Genomic DNA, 13298 nt, shown 5'->3' with positions numbered 1-13298 from the left:
TTTCTGGCTCTTCTCCTCAGCTGGGAGGGAATACTACTGGCTGGGTGATTTGTTGGGATGCTTGCAGATTCCACCTTCCCACCAGCTCGCTTCTGTCTGGAACCCAGTTCATCGGGAGTTTCCTGCATCCCACCGCTTTTAAGCAGCCTGATTGAAAAGGCCACTTTTATTTTTGCCGAGTTTCTCTCGCTGTTCCCCCAAGGACAAAGGTCTTTTCCTTTCTCCTACCTTCTAACCGGAGGGAGAGATCCCCTGCTGGGTCGCTTTGCTTCTGTTCTCTGTTCTCCTTCACCAGCGGGTTGTGTTGAGGCGCTGGAGGGGCCCGGGTGATATTTCGAGGCCAGGGCGACCACAGAGCTCTGGCTGACCCAGGCCGGTACCCAGATCACCAGCGCTGCGGGTACGGACACCCATAGGTGCCGCTGCCAGACCCCTGTGAGGTCTTGGGCCTGTCACCACCTCTCTTGGACTGCCACTTGCCCCCTGGCAAAGTGAGGAGTTCCTGTCATTACGCCTCCGTGGGGAATTAAGCGGTGGCCCTTTAAGATCCCAGCTCAGGTTTGCCCGACAGAAACGAAAGGGGCATCTTGTGGTATCGGGGTTCCAGTAACGTGAGGGGCCCCAGTCATGCTACCCCCCTCATTGGCTTCTGATGATAACGTGCACACAAGGCACTAATTCTCACTAATTCTTTATTTTTAAAAAACAAGATGGGGGCTAATTTGATTTGAATGCTCCGGCCTGAGAGTATGCTTCGTGATTTCTAATCCAATTAGTGCTGGAGATACTTCTGATTCTAGGGGTATCTGGTTTCCGCTTACGGTATAAGTTCTAGGCCCCAGTGACTCATGTTTCGAGGAGGGAGAAGTTGGGGCCTACAGTTGATAAAAAGGGTCTGTTTATATGGTTGCTTTGTGTTTTGTTATTAAACCCAAGCGGCAGGGAGCAGAGGCCCGGCTTTTAGCTCAGATTTCTATAAGCAGCAACAACAACAACAACAATAGATAAAAAATTAAAAAAAAAAAAAGACCCACAGACAATTTCAACTTGAAAGTTTCCGTACAAATCAGCATTACTTCTCAACAGGGTCTCAAAACTTCCTGCTTGAAGGTGACCAAAAGCTGCCACCATGACAAGCACACTAAAGGACGTTCTGGAAGTGTCAGCCCAGAGGTCAGGGGTCATTAAGCCAGTAGGTCAGCTCCCGATTTTAAGGCGAGTTATGTAGGTATATGACCAGTGCCTGATTGGCCCTGTCCTTGCAGGCTTTCTCTTCACATTCAACCTCCAAGGCAGTCAGAGCCACTCTCCAAATAAGTAGCATTTTCACTGAAGAAAAGAGCACCCCGGATGCCTCAGCGGGTTGGGCGTCTACTCTTGGTTTCGGCTCAGGCCGCGATCTCGCGGTTCGAGGGATCGAGCCCTACATCGGGGAGCACAGAGCCCATGCAGAGCCTCCTTGGGATTCTCTCTCTCCCTCTCTCTCTGCCCCTCGCCTTGACTTGCGTGTTCTCTCTCTCTCTCGATAAATGAACATTAAGAAAAAGAAAGAGAAAATAGCGTCCTAAATTAAATCCTCAAAATTGCTGTCAGCACCACATCAGTTAATACTCAGAAAGGTCTGAAGAGAATATGTGTTTGTAGTAACCCTGGGGTGCAGTCTTCTCACTTAAATTTTCTTTAACCGATGAAACTCTCATCACGCTCAAGGTAATTTCATAACGAGGAACTTTCTTCTGTCCTTGGCTGTTGTTGATAAAAGCCGAAGGCAGCCATCGTAGAGACCAGCGGTGCCCTGTTGCCCCCGTAGTAAATCAGCCGATGACCCAATTGTCATGTGCCGGCGAAGGGCAGAGAAAACAGAGAAGAGAGAAAATGATGGAGAGGAAAACGCTTCGCAGATCCCGTCTACATGTGCTTTAAGCTGTGATCCTGCTCATACGATTGAGGAATAAAGTTTGTAACAAAGCTCACGTCTCCATCGTGGTTGACAGGGGGGGATGTCACTAACTAGTCTTCGATGTTCTTTCACAAGATGGCATTTCATATCTTTGCTGCTGCTGTGGTTCTCGGGTGACTAGAAAAGAACAGGGAGATGAATCTTACATATTTTCAGCAGGAAAACAGTTCCTGGGATGTAATTACCCACAATGCCCTCTATGACGAGTCTGGGTCTGTGTGTTCAATTAATTATAAAAACATAGATGAGACCAACAAAAATACTGTACAGAAATTAAAAACAAACACTGTCCCATCAGTAAAGTGTTGTGGAGAGTATGAAAAACATACCTCTGTCAAGAATGTGGAAAACAGGGAGTGGCCTTGAAATAACATTTCTTTTTTTTTTTTTTTTTTGAAGGCTCTAGGAAAATCAAAAGCATATTGAGCTTTGGATCAGGGCTCACGGCAAAGGGGGCGGTTGACAAGATTATTTCTTCTTGGCAATCCTAGGAGAGGGATTAGTTCATTGAATCTGTGGTTTTCAGATTTAGTTGGTGCTTCTGGCATGGCTGCTGCATGGGCAAGGTTCTTGGGTCCATTTTCCTGCTGGGTCCTGTGCCCAGTTCTCCAGGAGGAGAAGGAACGATTCTGCAGTCCACCAGCGCCCCGGCCTGTTGAGACAGCTGGATGCAGGGAGACATGTATTTATTTGGGCAGTCGGAAACTTAGATGTCACTGGGTACCAGGAGAAACGTTTCTTTCTCTGTAGATGGCAGTCCTGTCCAAATATCTCCAATGGAAAAGTGAGGGTGGAGAAAAGAGCAGGGGTGGCATATATATGTGTGTATGTGTATACACACACACAAGACAGAGGACGGTGGAAAACTCAATGATTTCCTTCTTACATCTAATTTTAAATCTTCAACACTTTTAGGGCGCCCGGGTGACTCAGTCGGTTGAGCGTCCGACTCTTGATTTCAGCTCAGGTCATGATCCCAGGGCTGTGGGGGTAAAGCCATGCATGCATTGGGTTCCATGCTGAGTGTGGAGCCTGCTTGGGATTCTCTCTCTCTCTCTCTCTCTCTCTCTCTCTCTCTCTCTCTCCCCCTCTCCCCCACTCATGCTCCCTCTCTCTCTCTAAAAAAGTAAAAATAAAGTTTAACACTTTTACAAAATGATTACACTTCCTAAAACTGACTCTCACAAGATTCCCACGTCTAAAGGGTGTCACTGAAGTCATAGGAATGATATCTCAAAGGGAACAGGCTATAAATCTTGTTTCCAAACCCCTACCCCATGCCCCTCAGCACAGCCAGTTACTAATTTTTATACTGAGTGTGGGCAAGTTTGGCTCTTCTTATCCCTAGTTTATAATGAGGGCATTTATGACCCAAGTAACTTCTTTCCTTAAGTAAGATTACTGTGCCCGGTCTATTTCTCAAGGAAACCCAAAACAAACGGATGTTGACAGTTCCCTGGAGAACACGGAGCCTTGACATTGAATGGTGACAAGCTACTCTGATTCTTCCCACCCTAAATGTCCCAAATGTGAAGTTACAAGTCTGTGGTCAGGGGTGGGGGGTGGGGGGTGCCGGTGCCGTGCTGATGATTGAAAGAGGGCACACCATCAACACACACATTTCAGTTGAACAACTGTCCGACCTCTAAATGCCTGGACGACAGCATAAAGGTCAGGTGGCCCGGACTAGGTCTTAATTTCCTCATTAGTAAAGTAACAGAGCTGGGACAATCTCAAAAATGGCATCTTCCCCTTCCTCCAGGTCTACGGATGAAAATTCTTTTTTTGCTTTTCCCCCTTCGAAAGTTAAGGCTTATGTATATTTTTTTAGAATAGCCTAATGTTCTAGCACATCTGTATTTATGAATTATATACTTCAACTGATCTTTAAAAGGCTAAATCGAAACTCACGGTTCTATAAAAAAACATATTTACGATGGTTTAAAAATACGAATAGTCAATGAGCATCCTTGTTGCATCCAAATTCTTGGGTAAGTCTGAGAGATGCGAAAATGATATTCTTACAGCTGGTTCATAATTCTCACCATCAGCATGTTCTTTACATAGGTGTGAACTGTCTCCCCCAAGCCAGACGGCTTTCTACATGTCCAAAAGACTCCCACAACCAAAGACAAAAATAAATTAATAAGTAAACAACCAGAAAGCAAAACGGAGAAAAGCCAACGATCCACATTCTTGCCTCTTACATCACACGAAGACAAAATTATGCCTTCAGATGTTTCCTTTTAGAATTCAGACATTTCAAGTGTTTTGTGTATGATCACTGCAGCCGCTGGCCACTGGGGAGAAAGAGGAACAGGAACACTGGTTTCTCTCCAGCTTACCTCTTCCAAGGGAAATTCCAGCAGGGCACCCAGGACAATCTCAGCAAGAAGCAAGCTTTACTTGATTCTTCCCCCTTTTCTTCCTTCCCCACATTCTCTGCTTTACTCCAGAAAACGCAGGGTGCGGCATAGTGTCTTTTTGAGCTGGCCATGTAGAAAATTCAGAGAAAATTGTAAGACCTTGGATTTGGTTCCAGTGTGGCCAGTCAGTAGTCACGAGATTTGGGGCAGAGATCCCTGGGACTCGGTTTCCCCATCTGTGAAAGGAAAGGTAAAAATCCCCGAATGGTCTCCAACGTCTCATTCAGCTCCCCCATCATATGGCGATGACTCATTGTCGATAAGTGTTTGCTAAGTTTCTCGGAGATGTGTCGTACTTGTTTGCAGAACCAGAACCTTCCAGGAAGGCTAGAAGAAAAGGATCCTGACATCACGTTATCTAAGACTCAGTTTGGAGAAGTTTTTGGTCTAGCTCTTCCTCTCAATAATTAAAAATCTTTAGAGATAATTACCATTTAAAGTTAATGGTGGAACTAGTTTGGAGTTAATTAAGAAGGAAACATATTGGCCCTAAGTACTTGCTCATTCTGAGATGACTAAGGCTTTAAATATTTAACTTGTAAATATTGTGATTCAGACAAACATAACTCTACGAACAAGGAAATTGAGATTAAAATCCAGGAACACCATGCTGCAGTTGGCTCTTGTTATAGAGGGTACAGCCTCGTGAGCACGTATCCCTTGTTTGGGGCAAGAGATTACAGCTAAGGATACGCGGCTTTGAGCGGCGCTAACCTGTTCCCTCAGATGGTGCACCACTGTTTGTTCCTTCCTTTCCTCTTTCAAGACTCTGTATCGCTGCCCGAGTATGACAAAAATCTCACTCCGTGAGGCACAACTGGGACTCATCCTGTGCCGGTTTTCAATGTATTGCCTCCCAGCTCCAAATTCACCCTTAACCGCCTGCTCTGGGGAAACGCAAGAGCCCTTAAAAATGTTCTCCTTGGCCAGCTAGCGTAATAGCAAGCTCCGTGCATAGAGGGCGCCAGAGAGACACTGCAGGAGGAAGGTGTTTTGCTTTCTGGTTCTGGCTCCTGCACCCCACGGGACTTTTCAAGCACCCGGTTCCAGGGGTGCCCGTGGCTTGCCCAATGCACAGCTCCTGCCATGTATGTGGCCAGCAGCACCCGGTAGCCAGATCCCAGTAGCCTGAGCTTACTCTGCTCAGAGGCCAGGGCAATTTTGGGATGGAATACCTCCAGTGAGACGTTGCTACGTGAGGTACGGTAAAGGCACCCTAAAGGGCAGATTACTGGCAAGTTCCTCAGGCGTGGCACCACAGCGACTTGCCTGCCGTCCAGTGAGCCGAAACAGTGGTCTCTCCAACAAAATGGATCTCAGCCCTGATGGTGGGCTGGGTAGATGGGGGCTCTTCCTTGGGTTGTCTACACCAGCCCCAGGGACAGTGGCTCCTCCTTAACCTTACTTAAACTTCTTATACTTGCTACTCCTATATTCCTCAGGGTTCTATTTATCCATTAGCAGCCAATCCCCCATTATTCCAATACTATCTGGTAGTGAATAACTCTTTATAGTAAACTTTTCTGGTTCAAATTACTGTAGTTTCCTTATCCTGATTGGACCTCGAGTGATACATATCCCAGAGTGAAAATGTATATATATTTATGGAGAGAGAGAGAGAGAGAGAGAGAGAGAAAGAAAGAGGGGAGAGAGAAGGAAGGAGAGAGGGAGAGAGATGCATTAACCGAAACAAATATGGTTACATCCATTGTTCATTTTTTAATGGTGGTTTTGGTGTAACTCTCTTTGGTCTGGTATGGCTATGTATTGGCTTACTAGAGCTTCCATGAAAGAATACTCCAGACTGAGGGCTTAAATAACGGAAATTTATTTCTCACAGTTCTGGAGGCCGGAAGCACGAGATCCGGGTGTCGGCACGGTTGGCTTCTTCCAAAAACCCTCTTCTGGGCTTGCAGATGGCCGCCATCTTGCTGTGTCTTCACACGGCCTTTCCTCTGTGTGAGCACATTCCTGGTGTCTCTTTATGTGGCCACATTTCTTCCTCTTATGAGAGCATCCGTCAGATTGGATTCGGGCCCACCCTAACAGCCTCATTTTCACTTAATCGCCTCTTGAAAGGCCCTATCTGCAAAGACCGTCACATTCTGAGGTACTGGGGAGTGGGACTTTTGAATTTCATGAATTCTCGGGGGGACACAACTCAGCCCATATTATTACTAGCTCTTATCTTCTGATGTTGGTATTCGAGATCACGCAGAAGTAACTCTGTGGCAGCAAGAAAATCCTAAGACTCGGCTATGGAAGACGTGATCCGAGGCCCAGGTTCTGCTATTTAGCAGCTGCCAAGTTGTTTAACCTCTTGCACCTCAGTGCTCTCATCCATTAGATGGGTTGAAAGGGCCATAATGGGGCTTCAATGAGATCATGCAAAGGGACGTGCTCTAGAATCTACGAAAGACTATAAAAAGGGAGACATTCCTTGGTAAGTGTATAGACTCACACATTTTTTAAGGCTCTCCATTACATTTCATACTTTCTACTTATTAAAAGGCAGTTGCCAACCTATTAAACCGGTGTTCAGTATAAATGATTTGTGTAGCCATAAAGTCTCTTTGGCTTATTTATTAGACACAAGAAACATTTCTCCAGCCCCACAACTGTCTCTGTTCGTGCCAGGTAGCGTTAATTAAACCAAAATTTTGAATTAATTATTATATCATCTATTTGTTTTTTTCATGCTCTGCCGAAGTAATAAGCAATAAATGTTTAAAGCCTCATGAACTCATCTGACTTGCCCTTAGTTTTTGAAAAACATAGAAATTATATGGCCCTTAGAATGACAGCCAGCAAATTTTTTGGCAATTAACAATATTCACTAAGAGAGGGGTAGGAAAGAAACTATGGCCTGGTTTTCATCTCACTCAGCATCACACTTCTCCCCATGCCGCAGTGACTATGTGCTTGTGGCCAGCTTCACAGGGGGGAGGTGAGGCACCGGGTATCACCAGTTCGTTGAGGTCCTGAAGAGAAAGAAAACTCTCATCTACTGAGAAGTTTAATATACAAAGGTCACATCGTACAAATTTCCTTTCATCTCTCTGACATTTCTAGAAAGTAAATATTATTATAAACGCCATCTTACAGATAAGGAAACTGAGGCTCAGAGAGGGCTAGTAACTTGTCCAGAGTCACGTGGCTCATAAGTAGAAGATCAGAGATCAGAAGGAAGCCGGGCCTGATCTGTCACCTTGGGTCTTATCACCTCCTTTGTTAGCTGAAATTTATTTACAATGGTCTCGATCTGCATTGCCGTCAGCAATGTAATTGTCACGGAATGAAAAGCAATTAGCAGTTGAACCTAACACAGCTTCAATTAATAAGATTATCCTGTGATTACTTAGTGAGGAGTTCTCAAGCTATATCACCGATAATGAGAGTTAAGTGCTGGGTCTAAAATAATTTTTTTTTTTTTTTTGGCAAATATTCAACCGGATGCTGTAATAGTACCAATTGGCCATTTGCCGCATGTGCATATATAATCACTATCTACGGTGATTTGTATTCTGTGGCCTTTTTTGCTTTCTCTTTGCCATCTGGGTATGCATTGACTTAATCTGTAGAGCAAGTTATGTTCACGTCTTTATCTAGTAAAAGAAAGGGCACTTACGGCAGATAACTACTTGTTTTCCTTTTTAATTTTCACGTCGGATTTAGCAACTGAAAATCAGCATGCTTTTATTTATTTATTATTTATTTATTTATTTATTTATTTATTTTTAATGTAGACCTTTTCGTGTTTGTGCTCGATCTTTAAGAGACCTAGAGCTTAGCCCTCCATAAGCTACGCTTTGGAATCTTGTTGAATAATCTGGAAGACAGATCTCATTTCAAAAGGAAAACTGAAAAAGAAAAAAAAGATCAAATCAAACTTTACTGAAATTGAAAAGACAAGTCACGAGGCTCAAAGGAGGAATGAACGAGAGGGCTGCTTTAATAGCAGGAGGGCGGAAATGACATCAGTTAAGTAGGACCATTCATGGGGAACCCCCCTCCTTTGAGGTGTCTCTCTTGGCCTTCTTCCTTATGAGGCTCTGCAGTGCAATTATTTCAGTATTAGATTTTACCCCCTACTGGATAAGTGCCTTGGGATCCGGAATTGAGTTACCCGTCTTTATCTCCTCTCCTCTCCTTCAACACGACTCTGCTGCATTATGTATGGATCATCACCTCTCTGACTGGACTACTACAGTGACTTCTTGAAGAGCTCCCTGCCTCCAGTCTCCTCAGCATCACCTCCTGTCCACAATGCGATGTGATCCCACTCTGATGCTAGATTACTCCCCAGGTACCATCCAAATGCCTTAGCAGACTCCGAAGGCCTTGGGAAACTTGGCCCACACCAAATACTTGGTCAGCCATGTTTCCCACACCGATTCCTTCCCTGACCCCACCCCCTGCAGCTCTATGAAGGAAATAAACAGGATGATAAGATACTGAGGATCATGTGGTGGGGTGGCCAGGACTCCTTTAGACTGAATGATCAGAGGCCTCGCTGAGGAAGTGACATCATGTTAGAATGTGTTGAAGTGGACCATGCGGAGAAGTGGGAAGGAACATAGGGAGGTCCAAATAGAAAGACCCTGTGATAAGACACAGTTGACCTTTTAAAAGGACATAATGGAGACAAGTACTTCCGTACTTCACAGACCTACCTGGAGCATGGTGAGGACGGGGGAGATGCAGGAAACACCTGCACATTAGGCAGGAGGAAGGTTCTGGAGAAGCCTTGCTGCCTTGTCAAAAGGGGCAAACGTAAGCCTTTGGAGTATCTACGGTATCCGTGATTTTGAAAAGATCATAGATCGAAACGGAGGGGACTCCACCTCCAAACTACTGTTTTGCCAAGTTGCCTGTCTGTGTACAGATGAGGGATTATTTATGACTCAGTGAGTTTCTAGAAGGACCACAATATCTTTGTTTGGGTCTGCATTTTCAAGCCTCCATGGAACAGGCTAGCATCGTTCCTGGTGGTCCATGTTTAACGTTCTGTTGGTGCATCGTTTGAGACTCTTAACCAGCCACGTATGTTACCATCTGAAGATATTTTGCACAGCATTATTTATATCAGCTTCTAATCCATTGTGGCCATTAGGTGATATTTTCACAGCGGAATCACACATTTTTCTACATTTCCCAATTTAATCTACGTAGTTGTTTTCTTTCTCGCTTCGGGCCGTAACGACTTACTCTCTTTGATTCTGATGACATTTCTCAGGATATTTATAAATTTGCATACCGGCTGCAAACAGCTCAGGATCACTTCAGAGAAGTGTTTTTCTGTGGAATGAAAAATGCTACCGATTAAGTAGTCCCAGGAGTGGGGTGGACTCTGGGCTTTCCCCAGTAGTTTGATAGGTTTCTTCTCAGTTTGGACAGAAACTATAGTTAGCCAGCCATCAACTTTAGTCTGTTTCTTTACAGTGAGACTATCCCTGGGTTTGGGGACAGACCTCCGATTTGCAAGGACGCTGGAAATTCTGAGGTATGTGCCCCCACAGCTCTAAAATTATATCTTAGACACAAGCGGCCCATTTTCAAGGCGAACACAACCACATTTGTGGCATTTGGATCCAGCAGGGAAAATGAAAATCTTGTGTTTGTCAGCAGCGAGGCCACGATGCCCAGGCCCCAAGTTTAAATATCCAGGAATCACCCAGTGGTTTGCTTTTATTGTTCATAAAGTCAGCAGAGACAAACCACCTGAGTAGTTCCAGATGTCGGATCAACAAGGCTGTGCTTCACAGACCTACATGTAGAAAGCGAATTTATAGACCCAAGAAAAGGCTGAGAGGATTGTGCTGTTTCAGGATAGAGAGGTACTTTCATTCTGAAAACGGAGTGAAACACAGGACGGGCAGGCCGGCGGATGGCAGGTGGAGGGCAGTCTCACCTCGGTTAGGCCACTTGAGGCTTCGAGCGGGGATCCATCCACTTCTGCCCTCTTTGTGAAGTAAGAAATCCCAGCAGCCTGCTGCCCGACTCAAGAGGACTGGACTGTTTTAAGACAGCAAGTCTCTGTTAAGTTGTAACACAGTCACGTGAGGGCACCACGCAAAGAAACACTTCTCCACGTTGACTCAAACGCTTCTCTCCACGTTGACTCAAATGCAGGACAACGGAGAACCAGAACTGGGGCTCGTGGCCATTGAAGTGGGCTCCATTTGCTGGTAGTTTTGGCAGTGAAGCCTACCATTGTTCTAGGCACCTTGCTTTGTGAGTTGGCCACACGAGGTAACATTATACGGTGGCAAGGAACATGACTTGCCTGGGCCTGGGGCCAGGAAGTTGGAATTTGTTGCCATAAATCTTGAAACTGTTGAAGGTGTCTCGTGTTCAAGTTTATCTGGCACAGCCCAAACAGCGAAAGTTCTGATAGCCAAAATGCCTACATGGCCATAATACATAACCTTACTGAGTGGTGAAGAATTTTTATGGCTATTGGCAAGAATCCAAACAAAGACTCAACTGTATCTCCACAAGATGTTCCAGTGGAGCGGCCCCAGTTATCCGAGGAAGATCGGCCCATAAATCTGGGGTTGGGATACTAACATCACTCTGTGTCCTGAATATTACGTTGCAGTGGCCGGGAGATGGAAACATCTATTTTATTGGCACACAGTGCTGCTCCGCTCTCAATCGATGAGCCATCCCGGTGACCGTCCAGCCCCATGCATTTTGTGCAGTAGCTTCTGTCTAACCTTCACGGAGAGGTGATTATGTGTCAAGTATGGCAGTAAGTGGGCTTCAAACATTATCTCCTTTAAGCCTCCCAGGTGTTATGACGGAGGTGCTCCTGACAGACGGGACCCGAAAGCCCAGAGCAGCCGAGCAGTTAAGCAAATTGCACAGGGTCACAAACCACGAGAGCCCCATTCCGACGGGCCCCAGGGACTCGACCAGCACGATGTCTTCCACACTTAAGCCCTCTTTCGGTGAGGATAGAAAACTTTAAAAAAAAAAAACATCTTGACCCTTTTGAAGTGTTAAAAACACGCAAAAATGTATCATGAATAGTGAGTGGCAGGAATACTCCCACAGCCTCCCGCCAAGGTTGAGAAATATAATGTTGCTGGTCCTGTTAGACCCCAATGCCTGCCCTGCTCCTTCACCCACAGGGTACTTCCTGCCCCGAACTAGACACTCTGCACTCCCATGTGTCTGCTTTACACACTGACTACATCAGTGTGTGTCCTTAAGCCACGTAGACGGCATAACTCGACCTGTCTGTGCGGAAGGTATACTGCGTCTTCCTTGTTCTTTTGCAACGTCCTGCGCTCAGGGATGCAGTTGTGGGATTCATCCGTGTGGGTGTGTGTGGCCGCAGCCTTATTCGCTTTCATTGGATGAGTACGCACGCGTTATAAGTTTCTCCTCCTATGAGGGACATCTTCCCAGCAAGCACGCCGATGGCCTTCACAACCAACCACCTTCAGTGTGGAGCAGGATTGGTACCGATGTTTTCATTTTCCTGATAAAGAGTCTGAAGATCAGTTCAACGCTGTCCCCGAGGCCTCTGTCTTAGTCTGGGCTGCTATAATGACACCATCCGTACTGCGTGGCTAACAAACAGCAGACAGTTATATATCACAATTCTGGACGCTGGGAGTCTGAGATCGGGGCACCGGCACGGTCAGGTTTCCTTCCTCCCTGTTGTCCTCACATGGCAGAGACCAGAAGAAAGCTCCCTGGGGTCTCTTTTATAAGAGCACACATCCCCTACGCCAGGGCTCCAGCCTGTGAGCCAGTCACCTCCCAAAGGCCCCGCCTCCTAAGGCCAACACGTGTGAACTCAGTTCTTCTGACTCATGGTCTGAGGCTTTCTCTTCCACTGGACTTTGGCCTTCTGGGATGGCGTTCTAGAAGTCTGTGCTAGAGCCCTGTCTGCCAGGGCCTTTTCTGGCCATCCTTTGGTCTTCTAGTTTTCATTTTATGGCTAGAACAACTTGACAGCCTCTTGGCTATCGCTCTTGAAGGAGGCGGAGGGTGAAGGCCGCATCCAGTACTCTGCTCATCACTTCCTGCATCCGTAGGTCACGGTAGTTGGAAAGCGAAAGAGGTGAAGAGAGTGCCTTTCCTCAAATAGGTCTGGGGCAGAGTTTTCCCTTTTATTTTTATTTGTAGAAGACTCGTGTGTGTGTGTGTGTGTGTGTGTGTGTGTGTGTGTTGGCTGAAAGGCCCTACAGAGCGTTTGTAGGTGGTTACAAGCGCTCACACCTTGCCAGGGGCATGGGATTGAGAAAGCAGTTCCCTTTTGCCATGAGGTTTAATACGTGAATTGGGTGGGGGGGACTTGCAAACTGACAAATTGAAAAACAATAAGAAGGGACTACAAGCCAGAAGGTATCATTTAGGTCTCGGTTTTGAAGAGGTTTGTTAATAAAACTAAAAGCCAGTTTTTTGTTTTTTGGTTTTGTCTTTTTGTTGTTGTTGTTTTGTTGTTGTTGTTTTTTTTTTTTACCAGTAACCTCCTTTCCTGGCATCCTTGGCAATTAGCATCATTTAGCCTCAGAAAGATTATTGTCTTGCTTTCCATAGAAAGCACTTCTAGAGGGATAAAGTTGATTATTTGGGGGAGGAGGGATACATTCTTTAATGTTTAATTAGTTGAAACTTGAGCAAACTGGTAAAATCCAAATAAGATTGTCAGTCGGTAGCTAGTATTGTACCAATGTCCGTTTCCTGGTGTTCATATTGTGCTATTGTCAGGCAAGATGTCATCGGGGGAAGCCGGGTGAAGGGCACTTCACCTAGGAGCTAGGCAACCCTTATCAGTGGGCCTCTTATAGCTCAGGATAAGCAAGGAATGGGAATTTTGCAACAATGTTTCGCAGCCAGTAAATTTGCAGGAGGTTCAGCTTAGTGCTTACCAAAAAAGCATCTTGAGAAGTTTA

The 13298-nt window shown here is 45.6% G+C and overlaps 1 long non-coding RNA gene across 1 annotated transcript; it reads right to left on the bottom strand.

The window, feature by feature from the left end:
- Window positions 1-1320: 1320 nt before the first annotated feature.
- Window positions 1321-4772, bottom strand: LOC125147456 (uncharacterized). Its single transcript, XR_007145199.1, has 2 exons — window positions 4306-4772; window positions 1321-2077 (listed from the first exon to the last, which is right to left on the bottom strand). It is a non-coding gene; the product is annotated as an uncharacterized LOC125147456 (long non-coding RNA).
- Window positions 4773-13298: the final 8526 nt, after the last annotated feature.

The sequence above is a fragment of the Prionailurus viverrinus genome, chromosome D2 (genome assembly GCF_022837055.1).
Source record: "Prionailurus viverrinus isolate Anna chromosome D2, UM_Priviv_1.0, whole genome shotgun sequence".
In the NCBI taxonomy this organism is placed as follows: domain Eukaryota; kingdom Metazoa; phylum Chordata; class Mammalia; order Carnivora; family Felidae; genus Prionailurus; species Prionailurus viverrinus.
This window is presented reverse-complemented; position numbering and strand designations above follow the sequence as displayed.